This window comes from Aulonocara sp. 'chitande type north' Nkhata Bay, linkage group LG11 (genome assembly GCF_057382095.1).
Source record: "Aulonocara sp. 'chitande type north' Nkhata Bay isolate Kocher_YH1m ecotype deep benthic linkage group LG11, A_spYH_male_GT1.1, whole genome shotgun sequence".
NCBI classification, from domain to species: domain Eukaryota; kingdom Metazoa; phylum Chordata; class Actinopteri; order Cichliformes; family Cichlidae; genus Aulonocara; species Aulonocara sp. 'chitande type north' Nkhata Bay.
In genome coordinates this window covers 17,214,075-17,240,824 of record NC_141354.1, presented here as the reverse complement: position 1 = coordinate 17,240,824, position 26,750 = coordinate 17,214,075, and the positions used below count along the sequence as shown (strand labels likewise).

Sequence of the window (26,750 nt, the reverse complement as noted above, 5' to 3'; positions counted from 1 at the left end):
TGGAAATGTAGTTTTTTACCATCAGGGCCTCATGAGCCTATACTGGTGTTTTTAAAAGTTATCTTTGACTTTATGACTTTCTGTGTCGTTTCTGGGATGCTTAGGACTCCTATTGCACTGCTGGAAATAGTTTATTTTGATGCATATGCTGCTTTTTTGCAAATTTGCACTATGATATGTATTTTCATTTTTCCTGCAGTGTATAAAAATTGGTGTATTTCAAAAATAAAACTATGAAGACACTCAAAATAAATTTCCTGTGGTGGGAAACTATTTTGTGCAACTTTTTTGTATTTACAGTTTTGAGGGATAAGCCTCTTAAATTTCTCTAACTAGAAATATATGTTAAAAAAACAAAAACGATTTTCAATTTTTTTGTAGTTTATGTAAATACTATGCACTTAATGCATACATATTATTAAAATTTGGGCTATAATGGTTGTATTGATGTATAGCAACTTGAAATGCTCCCAAAAATGGCATTGCAGCATATAAAATATAATATAAGCTCTGGTGGACTTGGTTCTATGGTAGGTCTTAAAGGGTTAAATGGAATACGAAGCATAATTTTAGGCTCTCTGTACCAAACCGTCTGCTCTCAGGAACCAGGAATCACTTAGATATGGGACGTGCTTGGCCAAAGTCAATAACTTTAACTTTGATGGGATACTGATGGCGTTCCACAACCATTATGTTTCCAGGTTTGAGGTCAGCATGCACTATTCCCAGAGAATGCAGGTGGAACAGAGTATTTGCTAGTTGATGTAAAATTAGACTTGTTTTTCTTATGAGGACACCCTGGTTATTCCAATCCTCTATGTTGCTCCTCATGTGCATATGCGTGTGTGCGTGTGTGGTGTGTGCATGTGTGTGTGAAGGTGGGTGTCTAAGTGCCAAAGACACAGGCAAAGAGACAGAGCATATTCAAGTGTGTTTTTGTGTAAGGAGGTCACAAAGGAAGACACTGTCCAGACTTTTCAAAAATAACAACATATAGAGTTGCGTTTGGACAATGTGTGTGTCTGTGTTTCTGTGAGTGCATATATGTGTGTGTGTGCATGTGTGTATTACTGAAAAGAGTATCTGGTTATTATTTAGTCAGGCTTGACTTCTGACCCTCTCCTTTTTGACCTCCCACATCCTGTTCATCTGGGGAGATGGGCATACATTCATACACATGCACCCACTCAATACCCCACCCCCATCACCACCACCAACCTAACAGCGCCACCCCCAGCCCTCTTGGCCACCAACAGACACGCTGGAGTCACAAAGAGTTCATGTTTATGTGAAATGAAGTGAAATCAAAGGTTTATCAATTTTCTCTCGTGAGTAGTTCAGCATACACGACTTATCCGTGATAGAATGTGCTGGAATAATAAAAAATAAAGGATGGCCTGTAAATGGTAAATGGCCTGTATTTGTATAGTGCTTTACTAGTCCCTAAGGACCTCAAAGCGCTTTATACATCCAGTCATCCACCCATGCACACACTGATGATGGCAAGCTACATTGTAGCCACAGCCACCCTGGGGCGCACTGACAGAGGCGAGGCTGCCGAGGATGATCAAAGGTGGCTCAGAAATGACGTAAATACACACACTCTGTAAAGGCATACAGCTTTATTAGAGTCTATATCTAAATATTCTTTCCTAACATACCCGTCTGCACATGTTTTCAAACTGGATGTGTTTTGTAACAGGATTTAAAGAGATTTCAATCTGAACAATGAGACTGTGAAAAAAGAATATGCACTCCCTCCTAAAAAAAACTAAACAGAAACAAGATGATTAGACAGAGGCTGCTGCCACTGCACTGACAAAAAAAAGGAAAGCATCAGATGTAGGTCTTAGCTTTGTCCCGCTGGATGCCATTACATTACTCTTCAGTCGTGGTATTTTATCTACTCAGAGCTTCATTATGCTTCATTAGTCATTGGATGGTTTTTGTGAGTCATTGTGTAAACAACACTTGCATTCATATATGGCATGCACAATTTGTAAATTTATGTTTGCATATGCTGTGCATGTCAAATATTGCATCTGTAAGCAGAAAAGGGGAGAGAGACTCGTCAGTGCCTTTTATAGCATACTCACCTTCTTATCTCCTTTTGACATTTCAAAGACCAAAACCCTCGTCTGTGCAGCTATAGCTGAAGCGATAAACTGCTGTGGTATACTGGATGGCACTTCACCATTTTTGCATATGGTGTTTAACAGCACTATTATGTGTACTTGAAGCGGCATACATTCATTGCCGTAATCATCGCTGCAAATATCCAGAAATGTGATCGCAATAAAGCATAACCACACAATGTCTTGAAATATAAGACAAAAAAAGAATGTGTTGGCACACGGTGTAATTTTATTTCACCAAGTCTTCCCAAGTTGTCAAACGTCAAAACAGAATGCAGCAGTATAGAAAACAAAATAAAAACAATAAAAATACAGCAGTGAAGTGGAATTCAATAAAATGAGTTGAAAGCGCAGGCTCGCTTATGGTCAGGCTTGAGTTTAGCCGGAGGGCAAAACTTTGCTTTTAACTGCTGGGACTGGGTGAATAGGTTGACTTAGTGCTTGTGTGAAATATTTGTTTTGGCAGTGTTAGAGTGAGTGTGTTAGTGTGAGGGAACTGCTGTGTTGGTGTGTGGATGTCAACAGATGTCTCTGTGTATGTAAGCTAAACATGCCCTATTCTTAATTCCAGGGTGAACCTGAACTTCCTCCCCTTTCAAGTCTTTTTTTTTCTTCCTTTCTCCAACACAGACTGACACAAGATGAATGAGTCATCTTTCAGACAGTTTTTTCTCATTCTTCTTTGTACAGATGTTTATTGTTTTAACAACATGCCTCCATAGGGGCAGGGAATGTGACAGGACGCTGTCCGCACAATGATTACCACTAAATAAACCAAAGAAAGGGGTTTATTAAGATTGGAGTTAACATAAAACAACAAACTAAAGGTATCTGGAAGACAGAGAGAGTACTTTATTTACTTTCATGCTACTATGAGGGTTGTGGTGTGCATTGCTTTTTGTGACAGTGAGCCTGAAATGCCACAATTACTAATGTGATTTTCTTAAAATAATATAAGTCATTTACTCATTTTTTATTAGCTTTTACCTTTTCTTGCCCTTTTCTTATTACACTGAAGTTGCTGTCCATTTTGGATGTTTCCCGAGTCCTCAGAGGTGTCAGTGCTACAGCTTTGTGCTTGTTCACTGTCACCTCACACCAAACCTGACCTGATCGCTGCCCACCTTTGAAAGAGTGAACTTTGACCAGAAAAACCCCTGCCAGGTCCTAATGATGTAGAGAGGATTGCGGGTGACAGGAGACGAATGCGAAGACAGACACACGTGGGCTGGTGCACAGACTTTGAGACACAATAATAGAGTGAAAAGGGCTTTTCTGCAGACCCGAGTGACGAGAGAACACGCACACACACACAGAGCACAGCTTACAGCTTACACAGGAAACTGCTGAGACATGCGGGTCATGTCCGCTTCCATGTTTATAGTCTTTACAGACATATTAAAGCAGACACGTGCACACCCACACGGGCACACCTGGCGTAATCAGTTATCTTTGTTTTTGCATATTGTCTTTTTGACAAAGTAGTATGTGCTTTAGTTTAGCCTGAGCCACGGGGTCAATTTGACATTGTTTTATTATTGCTCTTTGAGAACATATAAGCAATTCTTCAAAAAGTCCTGAAGAACATGCATGCAATCGCCTTACCTCCTGTAATTGACTCTTCTGAAGGTTAAACTGGACACAAACTAATTTGCTTTGGCCTCCGAGGGCTTCCTTCACCTAAAATAACGAGCCACGCAGTTTACCCTTTACTAAACCTCCCCAGTAGACCACAGATGGCCTTTCAATTACCGAGCTAAAACATGCAGAATGGCAACGCATAGCATTATTAATGAAGTGCAAGAGGGGCTGTATTCATATCTCATCACGATAAAGCAAGCAAAACCACACATACGCAAAAACACGGAGACACACACACACACACACACAAATTTGCAGACATGCTCATGCACACATGAACAGACAGATATACAAGCATGTGGCAGTGTACTAGTCACATATATGGCCATGCACATATACACACACACAAACCAAGATTACCTTTCTTATTTGCTTAGCATGCAATCTTTCTTAGGGTCACTACTCCATTCATCTACATTGCACCAATCTATAAATCCAACCCTCTGATGCCAAGGAAAGCCAGTGCATATGCAGAGCGATCTGGAGCTAGTTACTGTGTTTCTGCTGACTCATTTGCACATCACATTGAGCTTTTACATTTATTATAAATGGAGTAGGCAGCAAGAAACACTGAGGGTCAGTTTTTTTTAATTCTGAAGTTATCAAGCCATTTATTTGAGGGTGGACTTTTTTTTATTTCTCTCTCTCTAGTTTGCCATGATAATTCTTCTGTTAGAGTCCACAAGTATAATAGCCTATTTAAATTAAGGAAACTTGCATTAAATAAAATTAAAATGTGAACAAGGAGGGTGAAAATTGAGAATAGAAGGACCATAATTATTCTTTTCTAACTGTAAAATCACACTGGCCACAGGGAGCAGGGTATTAAATCACCAAACTAGCAATTAGCAGCTGACCCGCACTACCTCCTGAGCCACAACCACCCACATATACAACTGTAATACAGTTAGTGATTTGAAGTTTGCTAAATCAGTAGTCTTTAATATTTATATTTTACTTATCTAATAAAAGTTTTATGCAAGCAGTCTTGTACAATTTACATTTTTATAATCTAAATGTTTTGAGTGAATAACCAATATTTAATATTACTGATTAAACTGGGACTGTTTTGCACGTAAGTGTTTGTATTTTCTATGCAGTGTATATATATTACATGCTGTAGTGCTGGCACAGAGCATTGACCAGCCTGCTGAAGTCATGTGGTCTGGTGGATTTCATTTACCCAAGCCCAGCATCACATGGCCAATGATAAACAAGGTTTAAGATTCCAGACTTTGCCACACACTTAAAAAAAACAAAACAAAAACGTATTATAATTCAGAAAATAACATGTCTAAATTTGCTTATGCAATATTTATGGTGACAGAGGGAGAAGGAAATCATGACAGAAAACCTCTGTAGTCTTTACATCAGTGTGACGGCTAAATGTTACTTTCGAGTGTGTTTTGTGTGGAATGTTTGCACACACATTAAAAAAACAAAACAAAGAAAAATCCGACTCACACTGTGACATTATGAGATGAGAAAGTTGTGAAAAACTGTATGTATGTAAGTCCCACTGTTTAGGAATATATAATTCTCTATTGATATGCTAAAAAGACATTTGGGATTGGAGTTTTAAAGGCAGATATCCACCAGGGAGTTGTGGGCTAGCAGAGGGTAGCTGCATAATCAGCTCTACCATCAGCCAACTGATATTCTGCATAATAGAGAGGGGATTTCTGGGTCAGTGTGTGTCTGTGTGTGTTGTGTATGTGTGTGGCTGTAGCAATGTTGGTGGGGGTCTATCCTTTTATCCACACGGATGTGTGCATGTCTGCATGTGTCCTATCCGCATGTGTATGTATGTGTTCCCTCCACGGCTTGGTGTTTCCGTGTGCATGTGTGTATCTGGGGCTCTGACCCTTTACCCCACCGGGAACAGATTTCATTAGGGAACAGAGAGTGAGGTACATGCAGACAGACAGACAGAGAGCCAGAGAAATAGGAAGAAAAAAATCAGGGGACCAAATGAATGAAAGATGGGCAGGAGGCAAGTAAGGGTAGCTTTAGAATGTATTAATAGGTCAAAGGTCACTTCATTTTCACAACAAGGAAAAAGAGCCAATGCAAAAGAAGCCATGACCTTTTGTAATTCACACACACATATGCACGTTTGTATGAAGCTTTTTCCAATTAGACACTTGACCCAATGCTAGGTTTAGCCTAGCGTTAAAAATATCTGCCCATCTGTCCCCCACACGAAAGAGAAGACCCCACAATGTGTCTGTGTAAACAGTTTTATGGCCCCACGACATGATTAATACCTGGTCCACTTTTTCTCAAACAACCCAGCTGAACAATCTAGACTTAAGTGTGGTTTAATTAAGTTGCTGTGCGAGTGTTTGAGGTGTAGGAAATGGGTGAACAAGGCATGCAGGGTCGCTTGATAGAAGGTTAGAAGATTGCGTGTGTATAGCAGAAAATGAGACTGTCAGGTTCCATGTGTGTACAAATGCACCCGTGGTGCTCTCTGTATTTGTGTGCTTCAGTGCTTCTGTGTGGAAGGTGTGGGTGTATACAAATAGGTTTACTGAAAAATCAGAGTCTTGAGCCGACCAGTGTTGCAAAAGGCAGGTTAAAACTTTTTAAGTTTAAAAAAAGAAAAAATAAAGATGAGGAGAAGAGGAAGAAAGGAAGAAAAAAAGTTGTGTAGCAATAAGCATTAGAAAAACTAAAGGAACAAATGTGATTATTGCTCATATTCAGTTATAAGTTATTAAAGGAAAATTAAGTCATATTCAAAGAAAGCAGGGTGAAACAGAGAAGAAGTTGATTGATGAAAAATGCCAGGATAATCTTAGAGGAAAAAAATGGCATCGAGGTACAAAGCAACCACAACAGAAGCCCAAAACCTTAACAAAGCCCACCACCGTATGATCACACCACACCACACCACCGTATGAGTGTTGTGGTTTATCTGACAGGACGTTCCCATATTTATTACAGTCATAAACTAAACTGCCCGTGTGGTCAAATTACAGTATCTTGGCTCACACATGTGTAAAAGATCAGGTTCTTTAGTCATTTGTAGGACAGGTTTTACTGATGGTTTTTGTAAAAAGTTTGCTTTTTTACTGCCCAAGTTCTTGTCATGTTCTTTTTTCCACGACTGAATTTCGATTGCTGGCTCTTGAGTCGCGCCTTCCTATTTGATTTGTTACATGCAGGACTCATGACGTTAGATAACTTCAAATGTTATTCACGGATGTGTATTGCCTTGAAGAAAGTGAAGGATGAATGGTTTAAGGATGAGAGAAAGATCGATGGATATAGAGAGAAGAAAATCCGGAGAAACAGCCAAAGGGAAGCAGAGCGTTGAGAAACAGACTGAGAAACAGACAGACAGCTAGGACAGAGATTGAGTGAGAGTCAGAGACAGAAAAAAAAGACAGGGAGAGAATTAAAGGAACCACAACAGAAGCCAAAAGCCCACTAAGTCTCCTACTCCTTATGGTGGCGGGGTGTGGTGTTGGGGATCTGGCACAACTTCCTACAGTACAGCCCCTTTCTAAACATCTCATATATACACCCAGTCAGACACAAAGTCACGGCTAACCACATCACAATTTGGTGCATATGTGTGTGTGTGTGTGTGTTTGTGCATGTGGGAGTGTGTGCAACCACTCAGCTCAGCTGCTCCCAGGCTCACAGAAAGCATTGGCTGCTTGAGCGTGTCAGAACGGTCTCTTGATCTCATCTGTCTTTTTATTGCCTAATCCCTATCTGTATTTTCTTCCATTCTCCCCTCTTATATACCCCTCTTATTGCCCTTCATCTTCTCCCTTCTACCCAACAATCCCTATCAATACAACTTTAGTTTCTCTGGAAGCATTTTTCAGTTCATACCAGTAAAAGTGTTTCTTAAGTAGTGTACCGGTAATTCAGTAAGTTTGACATCTGTCTAACACACTGAGCCTTTCTAAGCATTCCTGTTTTTATGGATGAGATTCAGATCGTAGCCAGCCCTCCATATGCGTCTTTCACGCACAATCTCAATGGGTCGATAGTCCGATGAGGTTTTTGGCTATGAATGTTTCATCCTGGTTTACATAACAGTAGCTGAGCTCTTTGGTAGCACATTGTGAATGTGTGATTACAAAGTGCTGTTTGTTCTACTCAACCTCTTCTTACTCTCTGTCTGACTGCGCTTTAAATTTCCCTCTTCTTTGTTTCTTATTTCAGATAAATACTTTTCATTTGCAACTTACCTCATTACATAACATTCAGTTTGTGTTGTTAAATTTTGCAGACAGGAGTACATAAAGAAAAACAACAGTGTAACTGTAACTAAAGGTCCTCATTTGTACAGTTTTGTTACTTTGGGATACCTTTAATTTTTAAATATTTTTTTTATATGTAGCTGCTTTAACATTGATGGAATGTAGAAATAATTTTGAATAAATTATGATTTTAAACTAGAAATTATGCTTGAAATGAACAAAGCAAAGGGAAACAATGTAAAGAAAATCTATGGTCATGTTTGTATGTCTATGAGACTATACATCATCACAGACGTTCTAAATGCTAGCATGTTAACAACAATTGGATAGAGAAAAAATCCCTAATTTTATGTGCCAGTTTAAAAGAAATCAATAAAAATCTGTTCAAATCCTGATGGGGACATGACATTTGTGTACCAAATGACATGGCAGTCCATCCAATATATGTCAGGACATTTCTCTTAGCAATCCCGTTGAAGCACTCCAGACTGGGCATGTTGTCGTGCACTAGCTAAAATGTGTTATTAACTGTTCCTTGATTCTTCTTCCTCCTAGCGTTTTTCCCGCTCGGTTGCAGGGTCCGCTTTTCTGCAAAGTCGTCTCCACTTGGGTCGGTCAAGGGCGTCGGTCAGATCGGCTTCGATCTTCTTCACGTCGTCCTTGATTCGGTCCATCCATCTCCGCTTTGGTCTGCCTCTAGGTCGACGTCCTTGGGGGCTGAGCCGCAGTGCTGTTCTCACCACTGAGTTCTCATCGCTCCGTACCACATGTCCGTACCACCGCAGCCTCGCTTCTTGCATCTTATCTGTGATTGGCGCGATTCCCATCCTCTTTCTAACGTCGGTGTTCATGACGTGGTCCCATCGTGTTAGGCCTAGGCACCATCGCAGCATCCGCATTTCCATCGTGTGAAGGGCTTGTTCGTGCTTTGCGGTGGCTGGCCAGCACTCGGATCCATAGAGGGCGACGGGGCGCACTACACTCTTGTAGATTTTTGACTTGAGGCGATTGGGCATTCTTCGGTCACACAGGACGCCGGTGACTTGGCGCCATTTCATCCACGCTGCGTTGATCCTGGCTCGTACATCTAGTAGGATATCGCCGTCATTGCTGATCATCAATCCGAGGTATTTGAAATGAGGTACTTTCGCCAGATCTTCTCCATTGACGCTGATCGTGCCGTCGGTCTGGGGGCCAGCCTCTAAGTATTCGGTCTTGTTTGGTGTTGAGCCTCAGGCCGAAGTCAGCTAGGCGAGTCTTCCATTGCTGCGTTTGGTATTGCAGTTCTATTCGCGATTCATCGGCCAGGAAGACATCGTCGGCGTAGAGAAGTGTCCAGGGATGGGGTGACTGGAGATCCGCCGTCGCAGTGTCCATGCAAAGGATGAAGAGCAGCGGGGAGAGTGCCGAGCCTTGGTGGACGCCCACATTGATGTTAAAGGGCGGCGATGTTCCCACTGGGCTTCTGACCACGCTGGTGACTTGTCGGTAGAGGAGCTTTGTCCAGTTGACGTAGGCTTCAGGAACTACATGTGATCGCAGGGAGTGCCAGATGAGGTCGTGTGGGACACGGTCAAACGCCTTTTCCAAGTCGAGGAAGGCCATGTGGATGGTCTTGGACTTCTCTCGGTGCTTCTCCAAAAGCAGGCGGGCAGCATGGATGGCGTCCGTCGTGCCACGCCCCCTGATGAAGCCACATTGGTTGGGCGTTAAGTTGACGATTTCTCGCATCCTGGCGTCGATGATCCGTTCGAAAACCTTCATGGTATGGCTTAGGAGTCGGATCGGGCGGTAGTTGGAGCATTCAGCCACATCGCCTTTCCCTTTCCAGATGGGCACCGTTATGCTGGTTGACCAGGCTGCTGGGACGGTCCCGTCTCTGATGATGCTATTGAACAGGCTGGCGAGGACTAAGGCGCCTTGGCGCCCGAGCAGCTTCCAGACTTCGGCTGGTATGTCGTCTGGTCCGGTCGCTTTACCATTCTTCATATTTTTAACGGCTGTTTCCACTTCCTTGATGGTGATTGGCGGGACAGGTCCTGGGACGGGCGGGGCACTGTGGATTGGCTGGTGAGGGAACTCCACGTTGCAGATATCGGAGAAATACTCGCTCCAGCGATTGAGGATGGCGGGCGGGTCGCGGAGGGTTTGATGGTTGGCATCCTTGATGTGTTTGACCTGGCCAATATCCTGTGTTGCTCGATGGCGGCTGCTGGCAAGGCGGTAGATTTTGTTCGCTCCTCCGGGCGTGTCCAACTCTTCATACAGTTGGTCATAGTGTGATGCCTTTGCCGCTGCTACCGCCTTCTTTGCGGCCGATCGTGGTCGTCGAGGGCGCGCCAGAATTCTGTCTTCTCCTCGTCGGGGCAGTTGGTCTGTGGTGCATAGCAGGAGATAATCCGTAACTGTTCCTTGATTAATGCACTTATATGTGGAAATAAATCTGTCTGGAGACCATCTTTGAAAGGCAGAGTACAAAAGTAAAACCTTTCCCCACAAGGCAATTTCCTTAGCAGACAGTAGACCAACACAACACAATACATAATTATAGTACATCGTACAAAACACAATACAAGGTCCAAATATCCTACACTGTTAGAAAAACAAACAAAAAGAAGAACAGATGGAACAAAGGACAACCTGTATCTATTAGTATTATCTTCGTACAACTTAAACTTTAGCCCTAATAGAAGCATCTGGAACTCGATGTAAAGGATGCTGACAATCCCAAATAGTGGTTGTAGCTTGAAGAAAGATAGCTGTAAGTCAGCTGTCAGTGGAAACTAAAACTTACCTCTACAAAGATTATAAGAGTCTAAAAAAACAAATTTTATTGTTGTTAGAAAATTTGTAATATTGTGGCACAAGCAGAACTTTCAGGCTGCGCCTTTTTGCTTCTCAGAAGGTCAGTATAAGTCTCAGCAGACGAGTGTCTGTGCTTTTGATTATTAAAGTAGGAATTAATGTCATCGCCCTTGCAGACAGACAAAAAGCTGTCTTGTGTCAGTTTTTCCAATATTTGCACATTTAATCAGCATCAGCATCTTGATCATCTTACTAATGTGCAAACCTTCAGATGCATTGCCTCAAACAGTCCGTGCTATTGTTGAAATAAACGACACCAGAATCTTTTGATTCTACGAGCTCAATTTATGTACATGAAAACACAGCCTGCATTTCATTCAGTTGTCGCATGCAGTGCGCCTATAATTAGAGTGATTTACTGAGGCAACAGATAATTATATAATCATAGGCTGTGAATGTGTTGTATACTCATTTAGGGAGTGAAGCTGGAATCGATATTTCTACACATAACCGAGGTTGCTTTAGTTCAAGAGGAAGCAGTATAATAAAATATCGCCTAAAGCCTGAAAAGTTGATACTTGTTTAGTAACATCCAATAACTTCTGTGTCTCAATTAGATTCCTATCAGTTATCCTAATATGCTCTTTACTGAGTGATGGAAACGTAACTAGAATCTTTCATTTGTTGCATAAACATCACAGATAAGGCAGTGTGTCTGCTTCAATTGGAAATACAGTATATTACAATCCAATGAGTACGCCATCACCTGTGGTCCAACATCAGCTCCAAAAGCTGCTATTGCTATAAATTTTAAGCTTTGGAGCTAAAAGGAAGTATAGATGCCACCATGTATGAGTCAGGTCCTCTAACCACCCATAAATGTGAAAATAGTTAATGTGTTTCCATGCTGGTTCAAATGTCTATTTCTGCATCATTTGTGGTCCCAACCTCAGTTCCTTCTTCTCTAAACCAATAAGATGTATGAGTCAGGTTCCTTTAGCCATTTATAAGCATGGCATTGAGCAGACAGCCACCCATAAATGTCTTTGCCTGTGTCTCCAACTATTGCCAAAAGTCTTATTGCAGGGACTCTAAATGTCTTCTTAACCTGTTGATGAATATGTTTTTTCACTTTTCAAGATTTCAGGATGTGTTTCGTAGAAATAATATATGTCTTTTTTCGCAGGCAACTCTTCTTTCCTCTCTCCTTCATAAAAGTCGACATTTTACTCTATCTCCTTATTTTTCATTCTGTCAGTGTTTCTGACTTAATCTCTTTCTTAGTGTTTGGTGACTGTGTATGAATCAGGCCTTCTGGTGCATTTAGTTACATTTTCCTCCTTTTTTCTCTTGCTCACTGTCATTCTTTGTCAGGTCCTCTTGGCCATAGACTGAAATGCTGACAGACGATGCCCATGAATGATGAATGATGACTGGAGGTCTGTCTGGTGCCAGCAGAATGCATAATACAGCATCGATACAGCAATCGCAGTCCTCCTCAGCAAAAACATGGCGCAGTTTCTGTATCACATTATTGGAAGATTTGCCCCAAGCAGGACAGCAGGACCACTCAAAGTGGAAATCAACCGCAATGTTGAATGTTGTTTCGGTTGGAGTCCTAAATGAAGCAGCATTACAAAGAGTTTTCTGGTGAGTGCTGAAATGATCATGTCAGGATAAAAACAATAACCCGAATAGATTTTTTGTTAATCTTGTTATACACATATCTTTGTTCTTATCTCTGTATAGGATAAACCATATTTAATCTTAATCTACTCTAACGTGCTGTAATGTGACCAGATATTATAGCTACAGCCTTTCAGTGTGTATATATGTGATTTACATTTTATACTTTATAGGTCTTTGTTTGGATATGTTTCAAACTTTTAATGTGGATGTGAGTTCATATCTTTTTTTGCATACAGTCAGTGTGTATGTGTGTGTGTTTGCAGTGGGTGAATGGAAGCACATATACATTGACTTGAGGCATGTTTACACTTCTGCATTTATGTGCTACTGATTAGGTGTGAAAAGTGGCACCCAGAGTGTATGGGGAGTGAACTATATGTGTCTGCATGCAGACCCCTATAGTCTAGGGATGTATGGCAGTGTTGAAGCATGTTGTGGATATATTACTGTGTGTGTGTGTGTGTCTGTGTATTCCTAGTATGTAGGTCATCTGTGTATTCCTGATGAAATGTAGTCCTCTGGAGAACCCTACAGATATGAGGGCCTAAATTAGACACTATTATCTGTGTGTGTGTGTATGAGAGAGAGAGCTATACACATTTGCCGGACCAGAGCTTCACAGACATGTGTTTTCAATTTTGTGCATGCTTTTACATGTAAGAGCAGCATCACGAGTGTGTGTTTGTCCATCTGTGTGCGTAGGTGTTAAATTGCATGTAATTTCAAACATTATGTATTTATGTATGTGAATGAAAATGACACAGTGGTATCATCTGACAGACTCGTTGCCTATTATCACTGACCTGGGACTGTAAACCTCGGCCCTTGATTTTAACGACTGTTGGCACAGAAAGCCTGTCCATATTGTCACATTACCAAGCCAAACTGCTAATAAGCCTCAAGCACCACTCCAAGAAGAGTATGTGACCAAATGTAGGAAACACACACTCTGCTGCATAACATACACAAGAGGTGCATTTGCAGGTGTGATGAAGTTAGTTTTAAGGGTGACTGACTTTTATAACATGTAAAAAAAAGTGTTTGATGTCTTTTTGTACGTCTTTAACACTGAAATTTCAGTTTTGGAAATCCATTCAAAGCTATTACTCTTACATCTTGGTGTTTTGTATAGCTGCTGTTGGAGAAACAGGGCAATGATGATTAGGTTTCTTTAAAGTATACAGGACATACATATTTTGTGTCACTTTCTAGATACAAAATGTGTCTTTCTGAATACCCTGTGATCTTAGTGCTGTTGAAACATTACATATAATCCCCTTTCATTTCGAGATGTCTACATTTCCAGGCAGCCGACTGTCAGTAAGTCACAGGGACAATATGCAGTCAATCTGTCAAACCAATTCAGAATTTTGCCAGAGCTCAGCCCAAAAGTTATATTCAACCTGAGAGAGATGAATGGGAGTGAGAATGTCTACCTTTGAAAAGCTTCATGCTTTGACCAAATCATATGCTGTCACTCCTAAGCTTTAGAAGGCCTGCACTTTTCATCAAAGCCGTTGATGGCTACCTTTCACAGTACTGTCGAATACACCCTCAAAAGCTTCCCTCCCTCCTTTCCTTCCATCCCCTCCCAAATCTCTTTCTTCTTCCCTCCGATGTCTACTACCCCCCTGCCCCTCCACCCAATCCTTCCATTCCCCTTGTCCTTAATCCCTCCCCTCCCTCCTCTCCTCAATCAAACCCTCAAATCCCTCCAGGTTTTTTCCCCCCCTGTGTGTATGTGTGACTTCAGTACTGTCAAGATAGATGAAACAAGAAAAATTCAGATTCATCACAGTCATAACCTGCCATGATGATAATCCACTGCTATTCTTCCCTTGTGGCATTAGGCCGATGTTACTGGCCTTTTTGGGGTTTATTTGCATATTTGTTTCCCCTTTGTTTCTTTTGATGAATTATTTACTGTGGAGTAAAAATGACAGCAGAGATCAGTGATGATTGCTGTCACAGGCGGATGTGAGTTCTTTTCTCCTCTTTGTAATTGTTCTCTTCTTTGCTGATTTTCAATCAAGCTTTTTTTCTTTACTCATATTTCCTGGTGACAACAGACAATAAAGTGGGGGGGAAAACACACAGATATTTTAACATTGCCAGTGAAACCTTTCCACTGTCTAGCGGGAACGAAGCTTCCTTTGTTGTCGTAGTGATTATAGGGTAGGGAAAAGCTGCAAAAAGAGGAGAAAAGGGAGAGAGAAGGGATCAAATGGAAAAATACTGTGAACACAAATGTGCTAGGAGGACCACCTCACACACCTCCCACACACACACACACACACACACACACACACACACACACACACACACACACACACACACACACACAGGGCAATTGAGTGAAAACACACACATCCTGCCCTTCATCATCCAACCATAAAAGAGACTTGATTAGAATAAGATAAACGACTAATAATAGTCGAGCAGTGCAGTTTGCGATCCTTTCAACTTTCTAACTGGAAACAGAAACGTCTTGCTGAGTTTCCAGGAGCTTAAGGTTTAGGCAGCATGTGTATTTGCAAACAAAACAATGTCTTTCGAGTTGTAATCACAGTGAGCTGTGTCCACATGCCTTGATTGTAAAGCCTCAGAAACATTGTCTTCGCAGTGTGTATCAGGATCTACCCTCATGTACACACACTTCCACGCGCGCACACACAACACACACTGCCACCCTGTCCCTGTGTTGGCCTATCCAAGAATAACAATGCATAATTCATGTTCCAAAGTCTCGTCTGCAGACAAAAGTCAGCGCTTGCATTTATTATTTATTGAAAACAGCTCACATGATGAATCCTTTAACAAACAGACTAAGCACTGTACCTATTTCTTTTTCTCATGCTGTTTGTGTTTTGGCATAGATTTAAGTAGGCTCATTAGCAGAGATGAGGATGCGAGGAGAGGAGAAGAATGGCAGGGAAGAGAGAGGTGAAGTGAGCCTGTGTGTGTGTGAGAGAGAGAGAGAGAAAGAGGAAATGAGGCGAAGGGATAAAGGGATAATTTTTTGAAAAGGTGTGAATTAATGAGTCTTGGGCGTCGCAGACTAATTAATACAAAAATGAAATGCTTTGAGCGCTAAGTTTAAGGCCTTCATTACATTTAAACAATGAAAGTTTACCCCGCTAACCGCTGGGTGTTTGACTTTACTTAACTGCACTGAAAAACCTGGATGTAACAGATTTGTGTTGCTACATAATAACCGAATCTTTTTTCCATGGCTGTTGCAGTGCTGCAGCAGTGCTACACTCCAGCAGAATCAGTCCAAGCAAACACCCGTGCACACCCGCTTTCCAATGTCATGGCTGCACTTGTTGTGTGGGCAGTTTGCCTTGAAGACGGGGAGCAATTTATTGTAGAGTGAAGGGACCCTGTGCTATCCTATGCTAATGCAGTCATCATTTATTCCAGAGTACTTGTATTTTTTTCTCTCTCTCTCTTTCTCCTTCTACTCCACCCCCTTCACCATCCATCACTCTTTCAAGCCATGAGGTATTATCTTTGCGGAACGTTTTATATTCAGTCTTCCTTTAGATGGGTGGAGGCGCGCGCACACACAGTCATTTTTGTTAAATAAAAACGCAATCAAATCTGGTCTCGCAAAGGTTGAATAATTGATGCGTTATGTTAAAAAAGGAATGAAATAATCATAGCCTGTTGGATGTTGGAAGAATATCAAACCCAGCATTGGTGCTTGGCAGACTGGGCTGAGCAGGGTAGGGGCCTTATGTATTTGGGACGGCTGCCCTGTAAAATAATAATGAACAGCAAAGAGTAAGGAGATTAGGAGATTTTTGCTCTGCACTGTACCTGACACTTTGTAAATGCCCACCCATGCTTTTGTTATACAGCGTGACCAGGATCCATCTATCCTGCACTGACAAATCAAAATTTTCTGTAAATGATTCATTTGGTGTGCCATTCCAGCAGCTCTGCAAAAATGGGTGCAGTAGTAGGTACACACGAAGTTGCTGTTGTCGTTGCCGCTATGGAAACAATACATCTTAGGCATATTATTTTTTTATTTAACCATTTGCCAAAGCGTCAAATAACAATAATGTTGTCATTTATATTAGATATTAACAAAGTCACAATACCAGACCAGACTAAATAATAAATCTGAATAGCATTCTAATAAACATACTTGATGTTGCAGTGATTCATGGTCAGCTCATCAGCATTCAGCTTTACTAGTCTACAGTATAAGCTCTTAGGGGTGATGAATGAAATAATATCTGCTTGTTTGCCACTGTAGACTAGTGGGACCTGTTTTCACAGCCATAAAAGTCAGCTATGAATATATACATAGTGTACATCTCTTTATGGATCATGCGTACACATCCACAAACACAGACTCCAAATAATATCATTGTTTCAAATGAAGATGAACTGTTTTTATAGTAAGGAACACCTTTAAGATTGTGCCCATTCGGTATGTAGCAACCGTGCAAAATGAGCATATTCATTCACAGCTCCACTGAGTCGTGTGCAGCCGAGCATTGCTCACCGATAGCGTTTTTATTAATGTTTCAGATTTCCATTAACCAGATGTGTCTGGGTCAAGAGGTGCATTTGTCCTCTCTTTTAATGTGGTGATTGCAGCTAGGGTTTTATTGATACTTAAAGATGCTGTACAGGATGCTGTGTGAGCAGCATGATAAGCTGCTTGATTGTAAGTAAGAAGGGCAGGCAAAAAAATATGTGTGTGTGTGTGTCTTGTTCGGGGATCACTGAGACAAAAACTTGTCATTTACTTATATATTTATTTCCTTCTTGATTCACTAAAGGATAATATGAAATACACTCAGCGTGCATTAGGCCTTTATATATTCAGCGCACCACTGCAAACCTATAGACAGCCACAAAACATGTACAAACAGTGCCATTTTATCTGTGCTTCTCAGTTTTTCTTTATTCTGCCAAACCCTTCCCTCCATCCCTTTTCTGTGCCCTCTGACTAGTCAAACAGTGTTCTACTCAGGGGGCTTATTTTATTAATTCACCATTTCCTCTGTTACAGGCCGCTTTCATTGTAGTCCACATAGCAAGAAGACCACCTCATAGGGATTTTCCTCTTCACCAGGTAACCACAAAGGGTAAAAGAAGCACATTATCCACATGTACAACACCCAACCCCTCCCACACACGCAAGCTTTTTGTGCTATATTGTGCTGACCACCGTCGCAGCAGGAAAAACACAAGCGCGCACACACATAGCATATTATCTTTATGAGGTGTTATACACCAGTGACCACCAACACAGGGTCTCAGTGTTCTCTAATCCACACTCAGACTGAAAAGACTGTTCCATGCAGTAGAGGGATTACACTGTCGGATTAATGTGAGTTTTAATTTGAGTCATTTTGAGAGCCCGTGATAATAGGAATAGGTGCAGGGAATAATACCACTGCTCCGATATGAACTGAAATGTGGTACAACTTTATATTATTTTATTACAGCTGAGTCGGCTTCAGTGAGACACACATTGTTTGCGTGCGTGTTTGTCCTTGTTTGTCTCACTGGAGATGAGCACGCAGAAGCTTTATAAGTCTGTGAAACCTGCTATTATCACTATGGCTAGCACAGATATTGGAGTGGCTCAAGGAAAAAGTTTTCATTTAGAGTCACTGATTAGCTGCTTATTGTGCCCAAAACAATTTTGAAGTTATTATGAAAAGAAGGCAAAATGCATTGTTTGGAATTTTATTTATTTATTTTATAGATTTTCCACTTTTAGAGATTTCAGACCTGCAGTGAACAAACATTACTCTGCTTTTTCCCCTCTCAGTCCTCATCCGTTTGTATCAGCATGTTACTGCTTTTCAGCCTTTTCTGACTCTAAATGAATCAAATGCTGCTGTTGTGTTATCCAACAGTGGTTGGAGAAGGCAGCATTACCAAAATTATTTTGACTTTGTGCAATGAATTTGTTATATCATTGTCTTTGAAATGGTTGTTCTAAAGATGGGGTCCACTTGTAGTCAGTTGTTGTCTTCAAAGCAACTTCAGTGCATCAAGATGGTTATAAAAAGGGCAATAAGACTAAGGTAGTTCGCTGCTATCGGTCTGCTATCAGTGAATGGAGTTAAGTTGCCATTCGCTTGCAATCTGTTTGTGAATTTGGTGAAAATGGCAAATCTGTTTCTGTCTGCATACAAAAGAAATTCACATTAAACAGAAATTTAAGTCCAGTAAGAACCTTATAGATCTGAAAGAGAAATTCAGAAACGGCTCCACAAATAGTGACATAGTTGCTCTAGGAGGGCAAAATGACAGGCGCTTGACAACCTATCTTTTCTAAAGGATTGATTCTGAATTTGGCTTCCAGCTCCCGATTGCAAAGAGATGCATCACAGATGAGAAATACTCATTTATGCAGACAGATTCTGATTGCAACATGGTGGGATTGAGTCTACATAGTTTAGGTACCTAAATCTAAACTAAAGGCAATAGGTGAACCCACTGCTACCCTCGCTGACGGCAGCAACTTCTGACAGAAGAGTACTATTTGACACCCAGGGATGAAAACACTGTCTGTTTTCTTTATATTTTATCATTCTTTGTGCATTACCAGTACGAAACAGTTCTTGTGTATAGAACCCAGTGCTTGCAGTCCTCCATTCTAGGCAAAATAAACAACAGCTGCTATCAAATATGGTAGATTAACTCCAAAACAGAGAGAGCCCAGAAACATGATATGATGTTCATTCCAAAGTCATATTCTTATTATACTATTGATACAAGTGGTGTTTATAGATCATTCATTTTTTTCTACATGAATAGAGGCAGAAAAAAGCTTTTTCTCTAGAGTGAAGATACTTTCTCTACGAGCAACAACAAAATCATGGTTTTCAGTTCAGTGGATGCGATGTTATATATTGTTGGGTTTTTATTTTCTACTTCTAGAAGGAGGAGAGCTGTTTGGAGTTGGGGTTAAAAAAAGAAGAAGAAGAAGAAGACGGGTTGTATTTTAGTTAATTCAGATTCAGGTTGGATTAATTAGATTTTGCACAGTATCTGTGTAGTGCAATATGGCTTCATCTCCCCTGTAGGAGATTACAACAATCGAATCCCAAATTCTCTGTGGTTGTTGATCCATATTGCTTTTGAAAAACTCACTGCTGAACTGTTCTCTGAAATTGCTTGCTGGAATTTTCATCAGTCTGTTGACTTAAAATTAAAAATAAAAAGTCAATAGATTTGTTAAACAACAGAAATGACTCTTACTGGGAGTGACTGGGAAAGAAATGAATTCCATCACTGCGTAGACCACATCATCTCCTTTGGCTCTGCACCACCGTCCTCTCTCGCTGTGATCAGACAGTCAGTGGTGATTTCATTTTACATAAAGTAGAGGAAACTACAGTTAAAGTGCCATATCTCAACTTTGACTTGAAGTTTATGTTAAGTTTATGAAACTTACAAAAGAAAAGGTTTAAAAGTAATTGGACATGTGACACTGTGTGGGCAGCTCTCGCTTTATTTAAACGTTTTCATACAAAATATGCTGTAATTACGTGCCATCTGCAAGTAAAGACAAGAAAAGCAAATGAAGTAAGCATAATAGAAACACTCAAGAAGCACATCTGATAAAATCAAGGCCAATTGCTTTGCTGAAATCAAACATTCTAAAAACAACGGTGTTCACAGAAGAAATGGCAGGGAACATTATATTAACAACATTGCACGCCATGTTGGTAATGTATTTTGCGTTTTAAACAACCCCCCCAAAGAAGAGCTTTGAGAACTTTTCTTAAAGGCTACTCAAAGAAATTATTGGGACACTTGCCTAAAAGTTCTAAGGTGGTTATAACAAACATTGACTTTCGAGCACATTAGAAATGCACAAATTGTGCTTGCACATTTAGATAAATCCCTCAACCTATATCCCATTTTCCAACCAAAATATGAAGAAATGAGGGGTCACTCAAGACTTTTGCATAGTACTGTATATAGGATCATAGCACTCAGAACTCATTAGAGAATGATTAACCTGGACAGCGTCTCATAATTTAACAGGATAATGATACTAAGAATATACAGCCAAAGACATTTTTCAGTGTAAAGAGGTGGAACATTGTTAGTTTGGCAAGCATTTAAGGTCCTCAATCTTGAGAATCCATCAAAATCCATCCATGCAGGCTTCAAGCCATGTTCTTGTAGCCAGACCACAGCAGGTTTGGATCTGTCAGTGTCCCATGAGAAATTACTGGCTAATAAGGTTGCTGCTACAGCATGTTTTAGCTATAACAAGGTAACAATAACAAAGGTTTATGCAGTTTTAGACCAAGTATGTTTTTGAAGTGACTTTCTGGGAAGCACAATTTTTTCTTAATAAGACGGTAAGAAATATCTAATCATGTACAAACTACATATCAATCTGCACTCAGTGCATGCTAGCTTTCTGAACTGTGCAGTCTGTGCCTTTTCCCAGCTTCTGTGCTATATCCCATGATTCATCTGACTTGTAACAGTTGTGTTTTATGAAAGCCTTTTTTCAAACAGTTTCCAACTTTGATTTCCCAGGTTCAGTGTATTAAACACTCTAATATGATACATTTTAAATTTTATATACACAGCCTGTTGTCATAACTCCTAAGGAAACAAAATAAATTTGAAGTCTAATTTCAGTTTTCAGTCAATACGTCAGTTGGTTCGCAGCTGTCAAACATTCATCTACTAAGAAGAATTTGAAAACATTCGGATCCTTTACAGAGGGGTTGTTACAAGGTATCAAAATGTCTAAAAAAAAAACCCACTACCCAAGACAAAGAGATTACCCCAGCACTCCTCAGCGCGATGATTTTTTGAAGCCCCTCAGAAGAGCATTTGAGCTTTGTATAAAGGAAAAACAACACAGGAGAAGCACCGGGACATACAGTGCAAACTCCAAAACACAATACACAAAGAGATGCAGTGCAAGCTACAAGAAGAAGACCAAGAGATGCAGTGCAAGCTCCAGCAATTCGAGAAGAAAAATGAAGGGCTTCAAGTGATGTTTAATGAAGCATTCAAAAGAAATACACAACTGCAACAAGAGAAAGAAGATCAAGAACCTTCAGTGTAAGCTTCAAGAAAAAGACCAGGAGATGCAATGCAAGCTCCAGTGCATGGAGAAGAATATGAAGGGCTTCAAGTGATGTTTAAACAAGCACTCAAAAGAAATGCACAACTACTGAAGGACAAAGAACAACTGGAAGAGATGCAAAAAGAAATGCAACATGATCTCCAAGAGTTTGAGAAGAAAAGTACAGTTAAGAGTATTATACAACAAAGCAAATGACAAAAACATTGAAATTGAGGACGAGAAACAAGAACTAGAAAAAATATGCACAGAAAGCAGAGTAAAATCTAAGCAATGGTGAGCAAAAATACCCATTTGCAACAAAGTGCAGTACACAAACACTGAAATGCAAGAGGAGAAGCAACGACAGAAAATAAATACATAAAGACATCCAGTGTACACTTCACGACCTGCAGAGGAGACATCAAGAGTTACTGGCCATATCTGACAAAGTACAACAAACAAACAACGTCATGCACAAGGAAAGGAAAGTTCAACAAGAAAAACATTAAAAGAAAACTGCAAGAGAAAAACAAAGAGCTCAAAGAAAAGCACGAAGAAAAGCAGGAAAAATTAGAAGAACTGGAGAAAAGGTGTAAGAAACTTGAGCTGCAGCATACAGAGCTTTTCAATGAGATGACAAACCTCACAGCGCAGAACAAAGATCTGCAGGAACTGTGCCTGCAAAAGAAGAAAAAGCACTTCAGGTTTTTCATGAAGAAGGACTCCGCTGCTTCTTTAGTTCAGCCAGGAAAAGAGTAGCCTGATCCTCCTCCTGCAGGGGCAAAGTAGACAATAAATGATGAAAAAAAATTTAAATAAATAATGTCGTTTAGGAACACTACTGAATGTTACTTAAGAAAATCTGAATAAGGTAAACTGAGCTTTATTTAACCTGACGCTCTGTATTAAGATTTGTTGACAGGTTTGAATTGGATAACAGGATGAAGGCAAAGAATAACTCACGAAACGTTTAAGAATAATTCACCTTAATTGGATAACTGGACATACGTAAAGTCTCACTTTAACCATTTGTCTTTGTTTTATGAAGAAACGTTTACATTTATAGTGTCGACTAATCGGTAAGGGTGTGACAAATTAAGTATGAAAACAGCAAAGGGGTCAGTTGAAGCTGCACACATGTGTGTGGACTGTCACAATATGCAGATCAATTGCAACTGTGAAATTAATGCAGAATTATTCTGTAGAGCATGGATCCCTTAGAACGTACCATCACGTGCACAAGAAAACCCCATTTACACAAAAAGGAAGCGTCATTCAGAGTTGCAGCTGTTGAGTAGAAATGCATGTACTGAGTGTAGATTGCTATGTAGTTCATTAGATATTTCTTATATTAGCTTGTTAGCTCGTATTTTATGAAAGTCCATTCCATTTTTTCAAAGAGTTTCCAACTGTGATTTCCCAGGTTCAACGTATTAAACACCCCATTAACTTTGAAAGAGCCTTCATTTTTATTTGAAATTGACTGGTCTGCCAAACAAACAAATAAGTAACTGTCCAAATGCTTGGATCTGGATGCCAATAAATTCTGCAAATGCTAACCAAGTGAACAAAAGAGTTGCACACACTTACTTTAAGACATATATGATTTTTTAATGTAATTGCATAAATCTCCCTCTGCAAGAAATGCAATGAGAAGTTCAGTGCAGCTGCTGTTCGCTTCTTCTGAAGCTGTTCTAAAGAACTTTGGTGATCTTTTTCCCATTTTCTTGGTTTCCCACTGACTTGGTACTGTATCATATCTGTAGCCTTAGCGATGGGTGTCAACCTCACAGGGAACAGAGATTATTCCAACACTGACAGTTACTCACAGCTATCTGGGCATGTCTAAAGAAGCTATATGCATCATTTAAGGTAGAAATTATTATTAATGTCCTTTGATGATAAGAATATGGTTAATAATTATTAATACATATCCTTATTCATTTGTAGTGCAGACTCAAAGTTCCCTAGCTTTTGCTGGCTAGCAGTAATGCACAATTCATAAACTTGTTTTATTTGTTTTTGTTTCTTTAAATATAAAGGCTAAACTCACAGCATTTCTTCCTCTCTGAATACACCTTCTGGGAAAAGAACAACTACAGAATTGGAAGAGTCTATAATGTAAATAGAAAGAACCACGGACCAGATTTTAAACTGAAATCGCCTTTCACGCTGACGTACACTTGAACAGAACACGCAGCAGCTGGTAAAATTGCAATGTTTTGCGCGCTAATTTGGTATGTGCTTCAAAATCAGCAAATTGGGACAACCTTGCTGAAATGGAGATGCTTTTGGCAAGTGAAATGGCCTGCCTCATATATTATGCTAAAAAAATACACATTTGAAAGGAACGTCTGACGCTGTAAGCAGGAAATTGGGGGTAAATTGGCACATTCTCTCAGCTTAAGTTAATTGTGCTCGTGCTATTGTCAGGGCATTTGCAGGGTGACAGACAGATGGGCGAGGGCTGACACATGTATTTGGAAGAGTTTAAAATTCAAATGCTCCTCATGTGTGAATGCAGACACCTGCGGTAATCAGCTGGCTGGTGTGTATGTGGTGTGAGTGACGTGCAACCTTGTATTTACCCATAAGCCTCTCTGTCCCTGCCCGTCTTGCTGTCAGGGTTCCTCCTTGTTTTCTGGTGTCAGGTATGCTGTCACGTTTTCCTGAGTGATTAAAAACCCTGGAAGAAAAAAAAAAACACTGTGTACTGTGGTTATATTTTCTAAAAGGAGTTTTAAAGTAAGGAGGCAAGGTATTTATTTCTGTTTGAGCTCCTGGGCATGGTTGATCTCTGTGCTATTAAAAATTCATTCACTGATAATACCCCCACTCCCCACCCCCAACGCGTTCCTCTCCATCTCCCTTCCCCTGTCTCCCTCTGTAGAACGCTCATTTTCTCAATGGTATCTCTGTTTCTTTGTGTCAGTTCACTTCACTTTATTGGCATGGGGTGTGATTCACTGTCTCTATCTCTCTTTGTTCGCGTTGTCTCTCCTTTCATTCTGCGTCTCCTTCCCTCTCTTTCCTCGCTCTTCAAAAATCTGCCATGGAAGCGAGACAGAAGAGCGCCTGCTGTTTCTCTGACACACTCTTCCTCTCTTAAATCAAAACCAACTGAGGCGAAATCAGGTTATTACCTTAGCAGTGTTTCTTCTCTCTCCCTCGCACCCATTCTTCCATTTTTGCCCAAGGTCTATGAAATTTTACACTTTGAAAAGAAAGGGCAGCCGCTCAGTCAGACGAATGGGTGCGAGCTGAATTTGAAAGGAGATAGCTGCATAAATAAAACAGAAAAAATAAATAGCCTACTGAAGTGTGAGATGGATGTCTGACAGGGCCTGACGATGTATGCGTGCGCATGTGTGTGTGTTTGTGTGCATACTCTTGCCCCTCGGTCTGCCTTCAAACGCTACACCTCAGACCCCTCACACGCACGTACCCGTTACAGGGGGTGGTGTTATCAAGTTTGTTGTGGTCAAATATTTGTGATTTCTTTACTGCCTTTCATCCTTGGAGGCAAATAAGGATAGGCATTTATCAGTATGTGATCTCAGAGAGTTGGAAGAGCTCCATAAGTTCTCCGAAAGGAACAAGTTTTGAATGTATACTACACACAGACGAAAGATGGGGAATAAGGGAAAACACAAAGTAAAGACCTAACTTTCAGCAGAGGTGAGCAGACTGAATGGAAAGCTGAAAACAAAGGGAAAAAGTCCATTTAAAATGCATGCATTCAAGTGATACAGATGGAAAGGGATGAAAGAAGTTATAACAAATTGAACAGAGTAAAGAGTTGAAGGAGAGGAGCCCAAAAAAGCAAGGGCGGTCAGTAAACAGCACGGCAGAGAGTCAAGCAGACATAAACAACTGCAGCTAAAGATGGATGATAAAGACGGAGGAACGGCTGTATCGGTGATGAACGATCAGCAATGTGGACGGGCAAATGAATGATTTGAGGAGAAGAAAGGGGAGGGAAAGGTTGTAAACAAGTCAGAATAACCTCATAAGAATGGCATATCCACCAGAGCTAGGATGGATTGTTGTATGTTATACAAAAAATAAAGGAAAGTTGTCACAATGAAGTAACCTTTGCATGACCTTGGATTGAAAGGGAAAGTAGGAAAGTGACAAAGTTAAAATCTAGCACAGAGCATGGAGATCAAGGACGCAGATTGTTGAGAGAGGGAATGAGCACGGAATAATGAAAAACATGTAAAATAAATACCTAACCTTCTGTTTGCTTTTCAAAAGTACAAATAGAATAAGATGTCGGCGCTTTGTAGACGACACAAACGTGTTTTCAATGAGGCTGCTGTATGGAGAGACCAGGTTGATTAGGAGCTGTGTCATCTTTTGCCAAGACTCGCTTTCTTTGAATAAATACAAGAATCTTTGGAAGACTCAAGAGTGTGTCTCTTTGTGCACTTGTGCATGTCTGCCTGTTTGCCTCTTTGTACAAGGCCCAGATGATCGGGTCAGACTCACACTTCTGTGCGTCCATGACCTGCCAACAACACCTCCACATTAACGCAGGAGAAGCAGTTGATACCACGGACCTAATGAGCACACTTGAGCATGTGAAAATAAAGCAGGGCGGCTCAACTGTAAGACTTTTTTTTGTTTCTTTTTCTTCCTCCTGACAGGCTTACCTTTGTAACACAGATTTTTCTTTGTAAAATTTGGCTATGATGAATTGAGCTGGATGTGAAGCCAGCCATATATGCAGCAGGGAAGTTCTTTTCAAGTCCAATTTACCTGATATGTCTTTGAACTGGAGGAAATGGGAACATCTGTTTAAAAGCCCCAAAAATATATGGGAGTAAAAGCTCCAAAAGGCCCCTGCTGACCCTTGGTTCAGTCAAACAGTAGTGCTGCTTTTTAATGTGCAGACTGCTAAACCACTTTGTGCTGCTTGTATTTCTGTCATAGAACTAAACCTGATAACGAACTGTTGTATATTTATAGCTCCCAGATAGTGTCTCGTCACACCTTCTTGTCTATACCATATTACGTGACTGTATTCATGTCAGCTGCACTTTAATTAAATGCAGACATCTTTTCATTCCCTACATTTGTTATCACTTTGAAACAAATCCATCACACCTTTTTTGCACACATGATTTGAAGCCTGAACAAATCTTAGCAGGGCTTAATAAATGAAATCAATTCATG

The 26,750-nt window shown here is 40.5% G+C and overlaps 1 long non-coding RNA gene across 6 annotated transcripts in view; it reads left to right on the top strand.

Moving 5' to 3' along the window:
- LOC147318740 (uncharacterized) overlaps positions 1–26,750 on the top strand; it is a 113,540-nt gene that overhangs the window by 74,438 nt on the left and 12,352 nt on the right. For 4 of the 6 annotated variants that reach the window (XR_015131492.1, XR_015131488.1, XR_015131487.1 and 1 more), the window contains exon 4: positions 12,179–12,454. This is a non-coding gene — a long non-coding RNA (uncharacterized LOC147318740). Of the gene's footprint in view, positions 1–12,178; positions 12,455–17,525; positions 17,589–26,750 lie in introns of all 6 variants that reach the window. The other 2 variants (XR_015131491.1, XR_015131489.1) reach the window with 1 other exon arrangement.